Here is an 18,068-nt window from a genome sequence, read left to right as displayed (position 1 = left end):
CACCTATTCCAAACCAGAGAAATAAAAGCATCAACTTTACTGGGGTTGAAACTTGGGTGCTAGTGTGTCTTTCCTGCCCACAGTGACTGTGGCAGTGCTGTGGGCAGGAAATTCTGGAAAGAAGACTCGGTGCCAGTGGTAATTTTTGTGACGATTCATTTGCTTTCAGCTCAAGTGACTATAGTCTTACTTGCAAATGGCTAGGTCTCCACCAATGGACCACAACACTGACAAAGGACACATGAGAAATGACCCTTGGGTTTTTAACAATTATTATTTTTAATGGACACATTATAGTACATATCCATGGGATACAGTATGATATTTCAATACATGTTTTTCGTGTGTAATTAGCAACTCAGGGTAATTAGCATGTCCATCATCTCAAACATTTGTCATTTCTTAATGCTGGGAATATTTAAAATCCTCTCTTCTAGCTGCTTGAAAATATACAATAAATTGTAAACTATAGTCACCCTACAAGGCTATAGCACACTAACCCTTATTTTTACTATCTAGATGTAATTTTGTATCCATTAGACAACCTCTCCCTTTCTGCCTTCCCGCCGCCCTTTCCTGTCTCTAGAAGCCACTGTTCTACCTTCCGAGGGTAGAATATCGTTTTCCTCATAGAGATCTTTAACCTTCTGGGTTAGATTTCTTCTGAGGTATTTTTATTTTTATTTTATATTTTTGTAGTTAAATGGGATTGCTTTCTTGATTTCTTTTTTCACTGGCTCATTGTTGGTCTATAGAAATGCTACTGATATTTATATGTTGATTTTGTATTCTGTAACTTTACTGAATTTGTTTATCAGTTCAAAGAGATTTTTGCTGGAGTCTTTTTTTTTTTTTTTAATATATAAGAGCACATTGTCTGAAAACAGATAATTAGAGTGCCTCCTTTCCACTTTGGGTGCCCTTGATTTCTTTCTCTTGCCTGACTGCTCTTGACTAGGACGTTCAGTGCTGTGTTGAATAGGAGTGGCACAAGTGGGCGTCCTTGTCTTTTACAGATCTCAGAGAAAAAGCTCTTAGTGTTTCCCCATTCCCCATTATGTTAGCTGTGGGTTTGTCACATATGGCCTTTATTGTGTTGAGGTATGTTTCCTTCAGTGCCTCGTTTGTTGAGACTTTCTATCATGAAGCAGCGTTGAATTTTATCAAATGCTTTTTCTGTATCTATCGAAATGATATTATGGTTTTTGTCCTTAATTCTGTTGATGTGATGTAGCATGATTATTGATTTGTGTTTGATGAGCAATCCTTGCATCGTGGGATAAATCCCACTTGATCATGGTGTATAATCTTTTTGATTTGCTGTTGGATTCAGTTTGTTAGTATTTTGTTGAGGATTTTTGCATCTGTGTTCATCAGGAATATTGACCTATAGTTTTCTCTTTTTATTGTGTCCTTGCCTTATTTTGGTATCAGGGTAATGCTGGTCTTGAAGAATGAACTTGGCAGAATTCCCTCCTCTTCAATACTTTTGGAATAGTTTGAGAAGAATTGAAATAAAAATGTGTAGAGTTCAGCTGCGAAGTCACCTAGTTCTGGGGTTTTCTTTGTTGGGAGACTTTTTATTATTACTTAGTCATACATGTTACTCATTATTGGTCTCTTCAGGATTTCCGTTTCTTCTTGGTTCCATCTTGGTAGGTTGTACGTGTCCGGGAATTTATCCATTTCTTCTAGATTTTCCAATCTGTTGACATACAATTGTTCAAAATAGTCTGTAATGATCCCTTGTATTTCTGTAGTATCAACTATCATTCTCCTTTTCTGTTTCTAATTTTATTTCTTTGGGATTTCTTTTTGTTTGCTTAGTGTAGCTAATGGTTTGTCTATTTTATTTATCTTTTCAAAAAACCAATATTTTTTTCTTCATTTTTATATTTGTTAGTTTCAAGTTTATTTAGTTCCTCTTTGATCTTTGTTATTTCTTTTCTTCTACCACTTTTGGATTTGATTTGTTCTTGCTCTTCTAGCTCATTGCAGTTCGTTGTTAGGTTGTTTATTTTAAATCTGTTTTTTAAATGTAGGAGTTCATTGTTATAAACTTTCCTCTTAATACTGCTTTTGCTGTATACCATAAACTTTGATATGTTGTGTTTCTGTTTTCATTTATTTCAAGAAATTTTTAAATTTCCTTCTTCATTTCTTCATTGACCCATTGGCTATTCAAGGGCATATTGTGTAATTTCTATGTATTTATACAGTTTTGAAAGTTCTCCTTGTTTTTGTTTTTTTTTTTTTAATTAACTTTGTGTTCTAGAGTACATGTGCACAATGTGCAGGTTTATTACATGTGTATTCACGTGCCAAGTTGGTATGCTGCACCCATTAACTCATCATTTACATTAGGTATATCTCCTAATGCTATCCCTCCCTCCTCCCGCCTCCCCCCTCCCCACAACAGGCTCCAGTGTGTGATGTTTCCTTTCCTGTGTCCAAGTGATCTCACTGTTCATTTCCCACCTATGAGTGAGAACATGCGGTGTTTAGTTTTCTGTCCTTGCAATAGTTTGCTGAGAATGATGGTTTCCAGCTCCATCCATGTCCCTACAAAGGACATGAACTCATCCTTTTTTATGGCTGCATAGTATACCATGGTGTATATGTGCCACATTTTCTTAATCCAGTCTGTCATTGATGGACATTTGGATTAGTTCCAAGTCTTTGCTGTTGTGAATAGTGCCGCAATAAACATACATGTACATGTGTCTTTATAGCAGCATGATTTATAATCCTTTGGGTATGTACCCAGTATTGGGATGGCTGAGTCAAATGGTATTTCTAGTACTAGATCCTTGAGGAATGACCACACTGTTTTCCACGATGGTTGAACTAGTGTACAGTCCCACCAACAGTGTAAAAGTGTTCCTATTTCTCCACATCCTCTCCAGCACTTGTTGTTTCCTGACTTTTTAATGATCGCCATTCTAACTGGTGTGAGATGGTATCTCATTGTGGTTTTGATTTGCATTTCTCTGATGGCGAGTGATTATTGTAGCAGGACTAGCCGCAGACAAAACATGATGGGAGGCTACATGCATCAGCTAACAGAACAAAACGTTTTACAGTGCTTTCTCAGACAATGTCTGGAATTTACAGATAACACTAGTAGTTTGGGTCAGGGGTTAATATTATTATTATTATTTTAACCACCAGGGCCAGGTGGTGGTGCCAAGGTCGTCTAGCTATTTATCTTACTTCTGTTTCCTTCCAACTTTTTGTTTTCTCCCCCTTCTCCTGTCTTATAAACTAGGGAAAAGGGGAGACGGGAAAAGTTGGGAAAGACAACAGGAGAAGTGGTGGTCTCATTCTATATTATGAGCATTTTTTCATGTCTCTATTGGCTGCATAAATGTCTTCTTTTGAGAAGTGTCTGTTCCTTGTTGTTGATTTATAGCTTTATTCTGTTAGAGTCTGAGAGTATCCTAGATGTTATTTCAATTTTAGAAAAAATGTATTGAGAATTCTTTTGTAGCCTAACATGTGGTGGATTCTAGAGAATGTTCCATGTGCTGAGGAGAAGAATGTGCATTATGTATCTGTTGGATGAAATGTTCTGTAAATGTCTGATAGGTCCATTTGGTCTACACTGGACTTTAAATTTGATGTTTTGTTGTTATTTTTTGTCTAGATGACCTCCAGTGCTGACAGTGGGATTTTGAAGCTCCTACTATTGTTGTGTTGGTGTCTCCCTGTCTCTCTCTGTCTCTCTCTCTCTCCATATATATATATATATATATAGATAGATATATATATATACGCACACGTATATATATGTGTGTGTGTGTGTGTATATTTATGTATATATAAATTTATTTGAGACAGAGTTTTGCTGTTGTTGCCTAGGCTGGAGTGCAGAGGTGCAATCTCAACTCATTGCAACCTCCACCTCCTGAGTTCAAGTGATTCTCCTGCCTCAGCCTCCCAAGTAGCTGGGATTACAGGCATGTGCCACCATGCTGGGCTAATTTTTTGTATTAGTAGAGAGAAGGTTTCACCATGTTGGCCAGACTGGTATTAAACTCCTGACCTCAGGTGATCCACCTGCCTCCACATCCCTCCCAAAATGCTGGGATTGTAGGCATGAGGCACTGCGCCAGACCTCTCTTTCTATTTAGATCTACTAATATTTGCTTTATATATCTGAGTGCTTTGTTGTTGGGTGCACATATACTCGTAATTGTTATATCCTTTTGCTATTTTGATCTCTTTATTATATAATTACCTTTTTGTCTCCTTTTTACAGTTTTTGACTTAAATTGTGATTGATCTGAAATAAATATGGCTACTCTTGCTCACTTTTGATTTCCATTAATGTGGAATGTGTTTTTCCATCCCTTCACATTTAGTCTATGTGTGTCTTTGCGGCTGAACTGAGTTTTTTGTAGGCAGCATATAGTCAGTTTTTCTTGTTTTAAATTCATTCAGCCCATCTGTATCTTTTAATTGGGAATCTTGGGATTATTTTGCTATTGATATCACAGTCCAGACATTAAGATTTTCTCACTTAAGTTGCTTTACACAAATTAATATGAAGAGGAAGTAGAGTTTTTCTTTTGTCCTTTTGAAGAGAGTGATGGATTATTATTTTCACTTCATGCAAGTGAGGGACTCACCATGCCTGTTGGGATTTTAGAATTTCTTTCCTGTTATTAGGAACAGCAATGATCTGTAATGGGTTCCTGGAATCATCCAGTGATGGTCTGAATATCTTAAAACTTTCCTTTCATGTCTCATTTTCTATTTCTCCCCTAGTAGCCATGCACCTGGGGCAGGACCTGGCCTTACATTTCTTTGGTTTCTTGATGATTTTTCAGGTTTAGTGTTTGACACAGTTAGGAGTCTGGATAAAATCAGTCCTTCTGGGAAGTGTGTAAGTCAAACAAGGACTTTCTGGTGACGTTATACAGGTTTCCCATGCCCCATGAGTACAGGAATAGCTCCCTGGGGAAGGAGAATGGGCACATGATGGCAGGGAGCCATTCTGGGATGGTCCCATCGTTCTGCAGGAATTGTCATGCGGGAAGAAGAAGCACGTGGTGACTGAGCTGGTAGTGATTCTGCTGATAGTTTTGATCGTTATGATTTGCTCCTGAAAGGTGATGTGGGATGAACTGCAATATTTAGAATGCTGACATTCCTTGAAACAAAGATATAGAAAAAGGTTTATAATTGCATGATGCCTTGTAGTTTTCAGCTGCTCTCATGTGGATCCTTTTTCGTGCTTCTGAAATGCTTTCCCAGGAGAGAGTGTTGTTCTTTGTATATAGATGAGGAGCCTGGGTTTCAAATGGTTAGGAATTCAGTGCATGCATTGGAATCTTTAGTTTCCTGGAACATTTTCTATTCAAGTATAGACCACATGGCCTCTAAAGGCTGGCTCATTCTTAACACCGCGATTGGTTATCCAGCCTCACGTCTGGGGTGGGTGGCAGGAACTCCACAGCCATCCTGGGTGCTCTGGGGTGGGGTGGCTGAGCTGTGGCAGCTCCTCCCAGCTGAGCAGGAAGGCTGGGGAAAGCTCATTCCATTCCCCTTGGTTCTAACCAGGTAGAGGCTTACACTGCACGTTTCCTTAGCTGGGAACCTTTAGAACTTTACATTTAAATCTAATCTGTGATCCAGGGGGTAGACACATGGGTATTCACTGTACAATTCCTACATTTTTTGTATATTTAAAATTTTTTTTTATATGTGTCATGGACGACAAAAGAAATGAGACCCCTTTGAGTTAGCTTTTCTGTATAGCATCTTCTAGAATCAGGAGGCTGGACAGGGTTTAGTTTCATCAGAAATCTGAATCTTTCTGGTCAAGAGACGGCACTATTAAGTTCTTGGTTGTGTGGTTTCTGAGAAAGAAATATTCTAAATGAGTTCCAGGAATCACCTCTGTGGGATTTCTACAGGAAAAATGACCACTCTTGAAGCTTCACTGTCACTAACAAGAATAATGGTGACGGTTTCTAAGCTGTCTCCAGCCAATCTTTAGTTCTTTTATGCAGAGTGCTTTTATTCCAAGTGAGGTGCCCTTCTGTTTAATAGTGACCTGCAGTTATTACAGGGATTGCAGCTGCATTTGATGGACGTGAACCTGCTCATCTCTGGCTCCCCAGCTTCGCCTCTGGGGTGCGTGGCAGGCGCTCCACAGCCATCCTGAGTGCTCTGGGGTGGGAAGTCTCTAGGGGGAGTGGACAGTGCATGGCCAGGACGTTCCTGTCCGACGTTCCACACTGGTGTGTGGGCGTCTCTGCCCTGTTTCCTCTGTCCGTGCATGTGTGGCGTTTCCTCCGTTCGTGCATCTGTGGCCTGTTTTCTCCGTGTGTGCCTCTGTGGCACGTTTCCTCCATCCATGCGTCTGTGGTGTTTCTTCCATCCGTGCGTCAGTGGCATTTCTTTCGTCCCTGCGTCTGTGGCACTTTTCCTCCCTTCATGCGTCTGTGGCGCTTTTCTTCCCTCCGTGCGTCTGTGGTGTTTCCTCTGTCCGTGCATCTGTGGTGTTTTCTCCGTCTGTGGATCTGTGGCGTTTCCTCTGTGAGTCTGTGGCCTGTTTTCTCCGTCCACGCTGAAGGCCGTCACTTCTCTCTAGTCACCACTTACTGATCGCTCCCTGTTGGGGTCCGTGCCGGGGGTGGTGGAGAATGAAAGAACACACAAAAGACAAAGACACACAGAGAACATGGCGGCCGCGCTCAGAGCCTCCGCCTCACTTTATTTATACTCCATAAACCCCACGTCAGCAGAAAGAATGCAATGCAAAACAAACTTTCTTTTCCCAGATGTAACCTTCTACTCAGTTCTTTGTTTCTATGCTCTTTCTTATCTGCCCGCCTTCTTGGCGCCTACGGGAGTTCATTAAAAGTTCAATTGGAGATACTGTCCTTGAGCCCTATCTATTCTCAGCATACTGTTTTCAAAGGCCCCTGCATTTCCCCCCCTTTTTTTTTTGTTTTGCCTCAATCCTAAAAAGGTAGCCCATATTTGTTCTTGTGTTTTCTTTTGTTTTTGGAGGCGATGGAGGGAGCATCGAATCACCAAAAGAAGTAGACCCAATCCAAGTGCCCAAAGCAATATACTTCCAGAGATTGTAGAAGTCCATATCTTCATCTGGGTCCATGGGTTAAAGCAAGGCGCTGACCCAGCTCCTGAAGGGTTACAGTTCCGGACAACACATGTAATTGTTGTCGAAATGCTTCGGAAATGTTCTGAGTGAGCTCCTGGATGTCCAAACTAATATTTTTATGGCCTACTAATAATTTTCGGATTACAGTCCAATTTTGAGAGATGTTAAAAGGCACAGGCGTTACACAAAATTGAGTGGAGTTCCAATCACATTGTAATGTCATCCGAGTACTGAGTACAGTGAGCTGATCTCCAAGCCATGTCAATGCTTGCTCCATGTTGTCCAATCTTTCAGCAAGTTGAGAATCAATGTTTCGTTGTTGAAGCCATAACCGGTGAGATTGTTCGTGCCATTGCTGCATAAATTCAGCATTTTGTATGCTTTGACGAAGAGCGAATCCTGCTATGGCTGCAGTGGAGACGATGGCGACAAGGCTCATCACCGAGGCAATTATAAGTCCAAGGGCACGGAGGGTTCACTGGAGAGAAGTCCAAATATAAGTCTCAAGAGGTGATGCCCCCCATGGTCGCGTAAGGTTAACAGGTAGCCAAATTTCCTTACGAGCCCTGAGGATATAAATATCCTCAGTAAAATTGTGCCACCAGGAATGATTGAGGCAAGACAAAAATGTACACATATCTGTACAATTAACAGTCCCCGTAAGATTATCCCATGTCAAATTTCCTGCTAATAATAGGTGGGGCTTACGGACACAAGCAATAATATATCAGGAGGTATTCCGATATAACTGAATATGAAAGGAGTTATTCGGGTTAGAAAGATAAAGGGGCATATTCCCCACAAAAGTGCTAATGGCATCGCCTGCAACTAACAACTTCCAAAAATAACTCTGTACTTCAGGCCTCCTTCACGCCATACCAAGGTTTCATTACTGTTAGCAGCAATACTTTTATTTACCCAGTGTCATTTCAAAGGTATGTGACTAAATTTTGTTTGAAAATCACCGTGCACACTTCAATCAGTTATTTGCATCCCGTTGTATTCTAATAAAATCCGGGGTTTAGTTCCCCGACATTATTGTCACTCCAGCACCTCAATATTAGGAGAAACCTCTAGAATAGGACCAAAAAGTAAAGAACTAGGAATAGTTTCATTACTATATACAGTATGATTATATTAAAAACTTCTAGCTACAATAATAACAGTATTAGCAGCCACATGACTATAACGAACAGCCCAAGCTTCATGCAATTTTCGGAGACAATGAGGACTATTTCCCATACATATTGGAAGTCCTTCCACTCCAAATTGGTATGTGCTGATTATAATTGCTGTTTAACGTTCTATGTTGTCCTTGTCCATATGGGGGATGGCATCCAAGTAATGTTATTGGTGAAAACCTTAATTTCCGCCTCCTCTCAGGCGACTCCCTGATACAAGGGTGGAAAGGGAATATAAGTCCAATATTCATACAAAGCCTCACTAAGAGAAATAAGTCTCCCGCCGAGGCACATCTAACAAAGGAAGAAATGCATGCTGAATCCAGTTTTCTTTTCAACAGGGTTTCAATCATCTTGTAGGAAACCACTCAGGTCCACTCCCTGTAAGGACAAGAGCATAGCCCCGTCCCTGTTTTAGAACTTGCCCTTGAACATGCTTACCTTCTTCATTAGGATACCAAACCTTTAAACTGTCAGCAGGGACTATCACCGAGGGAGTTGAGGAAAGATGGGTTACGACAGCAGAGTCTTGCAATTGTCTCCATTGATTCAAAAAAATTAAGGTAAAAAGAACCTTCAAAATCTGGTTTCAAAATCTGGTTTCTGGGGGGCTCATTTCCCCCTTTTTGTTTTGTTTTAATAGTTAAGTTTTTAAAGTTAAATTTGTGCGCTCAATGATGGCTTGACCTTGACTGTTGCCCAGGATACCGGTGATATGTTGAATATTGTATTGCTGTAAGAAAACTTGTAATTTACGAGAGACATAGGCAGGGGCATTATTAGTTTTAAGTATGAGGAATGCCCATGATGGCGAAATAAGCTAAGAGATGAGTAATAACAGAAATGAGAAAAGGTATCAATGGTATGATGAACATACTTTAATCGTCTAAAAGAAGGGACACCTCGTGGATTAACCCCAGGATGGAAGGATGGAATGCTCAAAGGAGCACAGGAAGGACAAGCTCGAATAAGAGAACGAGCTTGTTTATGAGTTAAATGAAACCATCGTTGAAGGCCAGAACTATTAGTGTGATGTAGAGTATATTTTTGTTCTGCAGCATGTAGGTGGCCGATTAAAAGCAAATCAATCTGAGTATTACCATGAACTAATGGTCCAGAAAGTTGAGAATGAGAACGAAGATGAGTGATGAATAAAGGAGCTCGACGTTGGCTCAAAGTAAAGGATAACAAAGAAAAGAATTTCTGAAGAGAAGAAGTAGTACAAAGAGGTAAAGTGGCCTGAGAAATATAAGAAGTAACATAAACGGCGTATTGAGAATCACTAACAATGTTACAACCAGTAGTAGGGAAATCAAGTAAGACCATGAGAATAGCAAACAATTCTCCCTATTGCACCGAGGGATAAGGATAAACTGTAACTCAAGATTGATGAAGCTTCTTGCCAAGAATCAGAAGTTGCAAGAAGATAAGTGATCTGACTATGAGTGAATTGAGAGATAATTAAGGAAGGATCTCCTCCCCAAAGTTGTCGACAGTGATGCCGTCCTTTGATGATCAGTTCAGCTAAACGATCGATATAAGTAGCCAAGCGTTTAGATATTTTATTGGACAAAAAGATCCATTTTAGTGGTCGACTAGTTTGATGAATCATTCCTGTGGGAGAAGGTAAAGTATGAAATAAACAAAAGGAAGGGCCTTTTGAAGTTGCTCTTCAACAGGCTGGAGTTCCTGTAAAGCCAAAGGAGTTAAATGCCGTGAGTTGTCCAAGTGACTGTCTCCTTCTAGAATAGAAAAAAGATGTTATAACTGATATGTTGGTATTCCTAAAACAGGACGCATCCAATTAATGTCTCCTAGAAGCTTTTGAAAATCATTTAATGTTTTTAAATGATCACGTCGAATTTGAATTTTTTGGGGTCGAATATTTTGTGCCCCCAAGGTATAACCTAAATATTGATAAGAAAATCCAGTTAAATTTTTTCTGTGGCAATATTAAGTGAGTAGAAAGAAAGCTGAGTTTGTAATGATACAAAAGCATCTTGCTGCTTTTCTCTGGTTTTAACTTTGTGGGATAAGGGCAGGATTAGGAAGACCAGGCTGTAAACTTTCCCTAGGTTTAATGTAAACATTTATAATTTTAAGACAAGACAAAGACAGGAATTCCATGCAGAAATACGTGGCTTTATATTCCTCTCGGCCATTTGTTTTTTGACTTACTCTTTTAGAGTCCTAAGTATTTCTTTAAATAATAGTCACTGTTTCACCTAAATAGGAGTGGTGGCTATGAGTTTAAAGGATTGTAGCCCATTTTGAACATCTTATTTTTGGCAGCTGAGGAAATATGAGGAATGTTTAAAAAAGCAGCAAATTGTTGTGAAAGATCTTGTTCCCAAAAATTAATATTGATAGGAACAATATAAAAATTAAAAAAAACACTTGACCTTGTTGACCTTTAGGACCGACACAGGTTAAAGGTTCTATGTCTTGATAAATCACAGAAGCAGCACCCAAGCCAGTGAGTATAACTGAAACTTGTCTTTTTTCCCATTGTATAGGCCACTAATTTAAACAAATAATAGACATATTCACCCCCGTATCAATTAACTCTTTTAAAACTATCCCATTAATGTGCAATGAACATAAAGGCTTTTGATTAGAAACTAAAGTTTCCCAAAAAACAGTTTTTTCTGTGCTACGAAACCCTCTCTATTGAGAATACGTTCCCCTGCCTCTAGGCGTATAAATTGTGAAACTTGTACCAAAATAAACATTTTATTAGTAATATCATGTCCTTTTGGCAAAGGGCCACACACTCTAATAGCTAATTTATATACTCCTCTATTAGGAGACAAAGTATAAGGCTGAGTAATAGCTAAGTCAGCAGCGGCGCTCTGCTTAGTTGCCGCATAAAGCTGAGAAACTGGGGTAAGGTGTGGGATCCTTAAGGAGGACTTGAATTTATTCCTTAATGTTGTAGGCCATTGCTCACTGAATATTGTAGTAGACTTCTATTGTAATTGTTGGGGCCCCAAGCCTGTGGGCCCCAGCTCCCGTTTCCCAGGAGAGGAGACAGTAAATTTCCACTTTTATCAGTTTTGGAACGACATTTATTTGTCCAATGTCGACCTTTACCACAATATTTGTACACCTCTGAAGGCAGCTTTCTGCCTTGAGGGATAAAAGTGTTCAATTTTTATGACATTCTTTTTTTTGAAATGTCTAGGTTTACCACACTGCAAACAAACACCTTGTCTGTTAATTCCTTTTAAGGCTTTAGACAAAGCTCCAGCAAATAATTGAGCATCATAAATAGCCCCTCCAACACTAACACAAGTTTTAATATATTTATCTAAATTGGCCCCATTGGCCTTTAACGATTTTAACAATTTTTAACAGTCAGCATAAGCATTTTTAAAAGACAATGTTTATAACACAATTTTTGAAGCAAGGCCAGCACCCACAATTTTGAAGACAGCATCCTGAAGACGGGCTACGAAATCTGAATATAGTTCATTTGTGCCCTGTAAAATCTTCACAGAGGAAAGGGAACATTTTCCTGTTATCTCTACCTTATTTCAGGCCCTTAAAAACAAAGTCTTGATTTGAGTAAAGGCAACATCATCTAAACCAGCCTGAGCATTAAGAGTAGCATATTGGTCCGTGCCTGTGAGTTGTTCCTCAGTGGGTCCAGGGGGATCACACGTAACATTTTTTCTAGCCTATACATGTGCCTTGTTCATTTACCAGCTGTGCAATTGTAACCACTGAGAACGATCAAGAAAAGCCTTCCCCAAAGTCTTCCAGTCTATAGGAATTATCAAATTTTCTGATGAAAAATATCAAGAAGACCAAGGATAAAAGGAGATTGAGGTCCATAGTTAGAAATGGCAGCTTTCATTTCTTTTTAAAAATTTAATTTGTAAGGCATTAAATTGGACATTATTGCCACCATTTGAAAACTGAGCATTAGGAGCAAAAGAAGCACAAATAATTGGAAACAGATCCAGCTCCTTAAAATTTTTTTTTTAATTAAAAGTATATATAATATATAATAATAGTCATATCCCCAAATATAAAGAATCTCAACATATTAATAAGAAAAGGCAAATAACCCAACCAAAAGTAGCAGAACAAAGAAATGACAATAAACCTATATGTCTAACATCATTACTCACTAGGAAATATGTATATTAATACCAAATTGAGAATCATTACATACACAATACAATGGTTAAAATTTAAAAACACAGAAAATATCAAGAGGTAGTTAATGTATTAAGCAGCTCGAATATTCAACTTCTGTTTGGAGTGTAAATTGGTGGAACCTATGCACCCCTATAACATAACAATTTCCTAGCTGGGGTTATTAATACTATATTAATGTTAATAGTTAATATTAATGTGTTTATTTATTGACTATTGAAATACTCATAATATTTTAACAAACAATAAGATATACATATACACTGGTTTTAACATATTAAACAGGTGTTTAGTATAAATTTAAAGTATGTCTGATGTGAACAGGGCTTCAACTTTGCCAAACAAAGGTAAAGATAAGGAAGCTGGGGGGTTGGAGGCACTGGAAAATCCTCTTTTAACAGGGCAGAATGAAAAGAAACAGGGAAAGCTCGCAAAGGTGAATTAGAAGAATATATCTGTAATATTTGTTGAAGCATTTCCATAATACACTGCATGTCAGAATTTCCCTTAGAAGAAGGAAGAGCTGGCTTTTTCTCTTCTCCCCCTTTTGCTATCCCCCCCATCCTCTGTTATCCTGGCACAAATGGGCTCCATTTCAGATTTATTTTATTTTTATTTTTTCCAAATCCTCAGATATCTTTCCTCCTGTGGCTACATTACCACACTCTGAATCAGTCTCAAGTAACTCTAATGTCTGAGTGATAGAGTCACACAAGGTCCACAATTTTAGAGGCATAATATCCCCTAACTGGAGAGCTCTAAGCAGAGTTTTTACTACCTGTAACCATTCTCTGCGATTCAGCTGCACTTTAGTCTGATACTGAAACCAGTAACAATGTTGTTCAACATGGGCAAACAATCACTTCAAAGTCTTTTTCTTTCACTTTTACTCCTATAGACAGCAACAGTCCTTGAAACAGCCGTAAATATTCTGAGGCCAGAGAGATGGAATTCCCCATAATGAAAGCTTAAGAAGGTTCCCCTTAACAATATCCGGGCCTTACCCGCCCCTAGGGGGTTCCCCTTCTTGTTCTCCCCTACTCACCCGTGCTGACCCTGCTCGCTGCGCCACTTGTTGGGGTCCGTGCCGGGGGTGGTGGAGAATGAAAGAACACACAAAAGACAAAGACACACAGAGAACATGGCGGCCGCGCTCAGAGCCTCCGCCTCACTTTATTTATACTCCATAAACCCCACGTCAGCAGAAAGAATGCAATGCAAAACAAACTTTCTTTTCCCAGATGTAACCTTCTACTCAGTTCTTTGTTTCTATGCTCTTCCTTATCTGCCCGCCTTCTTGGCGCCTACGGGAGTTCATTAAAAGTTCAATTGGAGATACTGTCCTTGAGCCCTATCTATTCTCAGCATACTGTTTTCAAAGGCCCCTGCAGCTCCCTGTGTGCTGAGCCTGTGTCAGGCGTGTGGCGTGTGTCCCCTGTGTGGCAGGGGTTTGCGTGACACACAGGGACACACGCTTGGGGAGCTGCAGTGATGGGGTCATAGCCACGCAGCTCAGCCCTCGGTCTGAGGGTCTTGGTGCCCACCCAGCTCTTCCCGAAGCAGCCTCAGGGCAGATCCCAGCTCTGCTTTCTCTCCTCGAGATACCTCATGAAGTAAACTAAGCAAATCGAAAGTAGGAAACAGTTGTGAAATGAGGCCTGGTTTCAGGTGTGTGTGGTCATTTCTCTTTACATGTTTACTTCACATACCCCAAATGATATACTTTCCAGCTGGTATAACAATGAATTACCAGCCATTACTGGTACAAAATTCCAGGAAGGATATTTGAGGAGGGCATAGTCTCAAAAACGTGCTTAATTTTCACAGTTGTGATTTGCATGATAAAGCTGTCAGCACTGTGACCTTCTTTTGTTATCTTATTTTTATTTTTAGACCCTTGGGAGGAAGTTATTTAGTGATTACTTATAATTGTGAAAATAATGTAATGATTACAGAATCTCATTAGAATAAATATTATATTTTCTGTTCCTTATGTCAATGAAATCATCTTAATCCAGGCCGATGTTGGCAGGAATTGTCACGTTTAAAATGGGTAAGATATTTATGTGATGTGACGACCTCCCGTATTGTCTCTGGAACATATCAGAACTTTCATCTCAATTCTCACTTGTTGACACCCTACCCTGTTTTGTAATTATTCGTTTGCATCAGAATTTTGAATCCACGTACCTGAGATGATACTTACGTATGCATGTACGCATGCATGTGTGTGCATGTGTGTATGCGTGTGTATGTGCGTGTCCACGTGTCCATGTGCACGTGTATATGCATGTATGTGTGTGCATGTGTACGTGTGTATATGTATGTGTGTATATGAGTGTACGTGTATGTGCATATGCGTGTGTATGCATGTATGTGCGTGTGTGTGCATGCATGTGCGCTCATGCACACACGTGTACATGTGCATGCACGTGTGCACGTGCATACACGTGTATGTGTGTATGTGTATGCACATATGTACACACGTGTGTACATGTATAGGTACGTGTATGCATGTGTATGCATCTGTGTGCACACAGATATACCTTTTCCTTTCATACAGGCTGTTTTGAGTATTGCTGTTAGGCAGTGACAATTTTCTGTTTCCTCAGTCAGAAAATGGGTAGCTCATCATTAATAAAGATGAGCATTCAACATCAGGAATAACTAAATACAAATGAAATTGTCATATTAAATAAATAAATTCCAAAACAAAGGCAATGTTCTGTACTATGTGTTCACATTGAACTTTCTTATAAAAATTGGTGTGAATGTTTCCCACTTATTGGAAATCACATGACTAGTTTAAGCCAAAACGTGGAATATTAATTAATTCTATTTTCAGATCACTTTTGCATATTTATGATTGATCTGTTCTGCTGTTCTGGAAGCTCTGAAAACCACTCTGTCTTACTCTAGCCGATGCCACGGTTGTGAGAATTCAGGGAAACAAGGTGTTTGCCAGTTTAAGTATTTTAGATCTCAAACTGCCTCTTTTCTGCATCATAAACCAGTCTTAAAGAAAGACATAGTGTGACTTGTAGTGGATTATGTCAGTTTTATTTTCTGTGGCTGAATCATCACTCTACGTTGTGAATTAATGTTATTTTTCAGATCGTCTTCATAACACAGGGAGGTTCTCCAGTGTTGAGTGCAGGTTCAGTGAAAGTACTAACACTGTTACTACGGACTTAAACAGACTTGTTTTCTGAGGTGATAACCTTGGAGTCAGGCATTCAGTGTCCGCCCATCTCTTGGTTCCGAGTTCTCGGTCCCCTCCCGCTCTCCTCCCCCTGTACCCTTACTACTGTCTTACCTTCTTTTTGACTCCTAGGCCCTCGGAAGATGGTGTGTTGGGGGCAGGTGCCTGCTGTGAAACTTTGATAACTTTGGGAGAGAACTTTTTCTTTGGAGCAAGACCCCTCTCAATAAACTTTCAGTAGCCTGAGTATCATCTGTTGTGTGAACTATTTGTGGAAAATGTTCAGCATTTTTCCTTGGATTTTGACTGATCTTTCTCCACCTGCCAGTTTCTTCTCAGTTTGCCATGTCTGTACCCTCACCAACCCGTTCCAGCCCTGGTTACGTGTAAAGTATTTGAAGCAGAACTCTGCAGATGAGAGAGTGTGTGTCACCCCCCGAGTTCCCTTCCTGGCCTCTGAGTGTCGGTTGTGTTTTGTTCCGAGGGACGACTCTGAGGCTCCTGGCCCCTGTTTTGGAGCACCACACCGCAAAGTGGGTGTAAAATGAAAAATGGGTTTATGCTGTATTATAATTCATAGAGTAGATGATAAAAATGCTTGAATCTGAACAGCAACTGAAAATGAGGACATGGTACCAGTTTGGATGTTGGACGACTTTCTTGAAAAAAGCTTTCATCAAATTTAGAAACTGTGCATGTGCTGTTTTCTATTTCATACTTAGAATCTGTATAGTGTGTGTTGTATGAATGTGTTGTATGAGTGTGTTGTGTTGTATGTGAGTTGCATGGGTTGTATGTGTGTTGTATGTGCATATTGTGTTGAGTTGCACTTATTGTACGTTTGAGTGTTGTGTGTTGTATGAGTGTGTTGTGCGTGTATTTGTGAGTTGCATGCTTTGTATGTTGTATGAGTGTTGTGTGTTGTATGTGTGTATGTGTATGTCGTATGTGAGTTGCATGTATTGTGTGTGATGTATGAGTGTTGTGTGTTGTATCAGTGTGTTGTACATGTGTTTATGTGTTGCATGTGTTGTGTGTTGTATGAGTGTTGTGTGTTGTGAGTGAATTGTACATGTATTTGTGTTGAGTTGCGTGTGTTGTGTGTATGTTGTATGTGTTATATGTTGTATGAGTGTGTTGTACGTGCATGCTGTGTTGTGCGTGAGTTGCATGTGTTGTATGTGTTGTATGAGTGTATTGTATGTGTATGTTGTGTTGTGAGTTGCATGTATTGTGTGTACATTGTATGAGTGTTGTGTTGTACGAGTGTGTTGTACGTGCATGTTGTGTTGAACGTGAGTTGCATGTGTTGTACGTGAGCTATATGAGTGTGTTGTATGTGTATGTTGTGAGTTGCATGTATTGTATGTATGTTGTATGAGTGTTGTGTGTGCATGTTGTGTTGTGAGTTACGTGTGTTGTGTGTTGTATGAGTGTTGTGTGTTGTATGAGTGTGTTGCATGTGCATGTTGTATGTGAGTTGTGTGTTGTGTGTGCTGTATGAGTGCATTGTTCATGCGTGTTGTGTTGTATGTAACTTACGTGTGCTGTATGTGTGTATGAGTGTGTTGTACGCACATGTTGTGTTGTGAGTTGCATGTATTGGTTATGTGTCGTATGAGTGTGTTATAAATGCACATTGTGTTGTGAGTTGCATGTATTGGGTATGTGTTGTATAGGTTGTGTGTGTTTGTGTGCAGTGTGTGTTGTCAGTGTTGTATAAGCACATTGTACATGCGTGTTGTGTTGTGTTGCATGTGAGTTGCATGTTGTCAGTGTGTGCCATGTGAGAGGTGGGGCATCCACATGACTGCTCCTCAGTGAGTCCTGCCTTGCAGCCCCTTCGAGCTTGTATCTTCCCGAGCAGCCTAGAAGCAGCAGCCTGTTTGCCTCTGCCCCTCCCCAGGAGACCTCAGCCAGGTCCTGTGCTCAGCCCCCCGCTGGGCAGTCTGCCTCTCTTGTCTCTCTCTCTTCTCTCTCATCGTCCTCCTGTGCCTCCTCCTTCTCGGGACCTGCATCCTTCCTCTGTGCTTCCTGGCAAGCCACGCTTGGGACGTTGGAGTTCAGGCTGTCCTCCAAACCGTTTGCTCCTCTCTGAAGAGCGCCCCCCTTGACTGGCCGTGAGCAGCTGGAGTGGATTGCAGGGAAGGGAGGTGGGTGTTCCTGTAGAGACGCCAGGGTCTTACCTGGGGAGAAGGGAGCCTGCACTGGGCAGGCCGCCCTCCTGAGGAAGGGGATGGGGTGGGAGGAGGCTCTCGTGGACAAGGGGCCCACCTCCTGCCCTCCTTCCCTCTATCCCAGTCTGTTGTGAGGGAGGGCGGGACCCTAGGTGATTTCTATGCAGATCTTCAATTATCCACGCTGTGAAACAAATACTTCTGTTTTT

General features: G+C 40.3%; 2 long non-coding RNA genes across 2 annotated transcripts in view; one reads left to right on the top strand and one right to left on the bottom strand.

Annotated features, from left to right (window-relative positions):
* Positions 1 to 18,068, top strand: part of LOC144334900 (uncharacterized) — a 175,204-nt gene that overhangs the window by 7,982 nt on the left and 149,154 nt on the right. The window contains exon 2 of the long non-coding RNA XR_013405155.1: positions 14,499 to 14,533. This is a non-coding gene — a long non-coding RNA (uncharacterized LOC144334900). The remainder of the gene's footprint in view (positions 1 to 14,498; positions 14,534 to 18,068) is intronic.
* Positions 6,682 to 13,658, bottom strand: LOC144334901 (uncharacterized). The gene is made up of 2 exons (XR_013405156.1): positions 13,526 to 13,658; positions 6,682 to 9,060 (listed from the first exon to the last, which is right to left on the bottom strand). It is a non-coding gene; the product is annotated as an uncharacterized LOC144334901 (long non-coding RNA).

The sequence above is a fragment of the Macaca mulatta genome, chromosome 15 (assembly GCF_049350105.2).
Source record: "Macaca mulatta isolate MMU2019108-1 chromosome 15, T2T-MMU8v2.0, whole genome shotgun sequence".
Classification (NCBI taxonomy): Eukaryota; Metazoa; Chordata; class Mammalia; order Primates; family Cercopithecidae; genus Macaca; species Macaca mulatta.
Note: the sequence above shows the minus strand (reverse complement) of the source record. Positions and strands in the feature narration are given on the sequence as shown.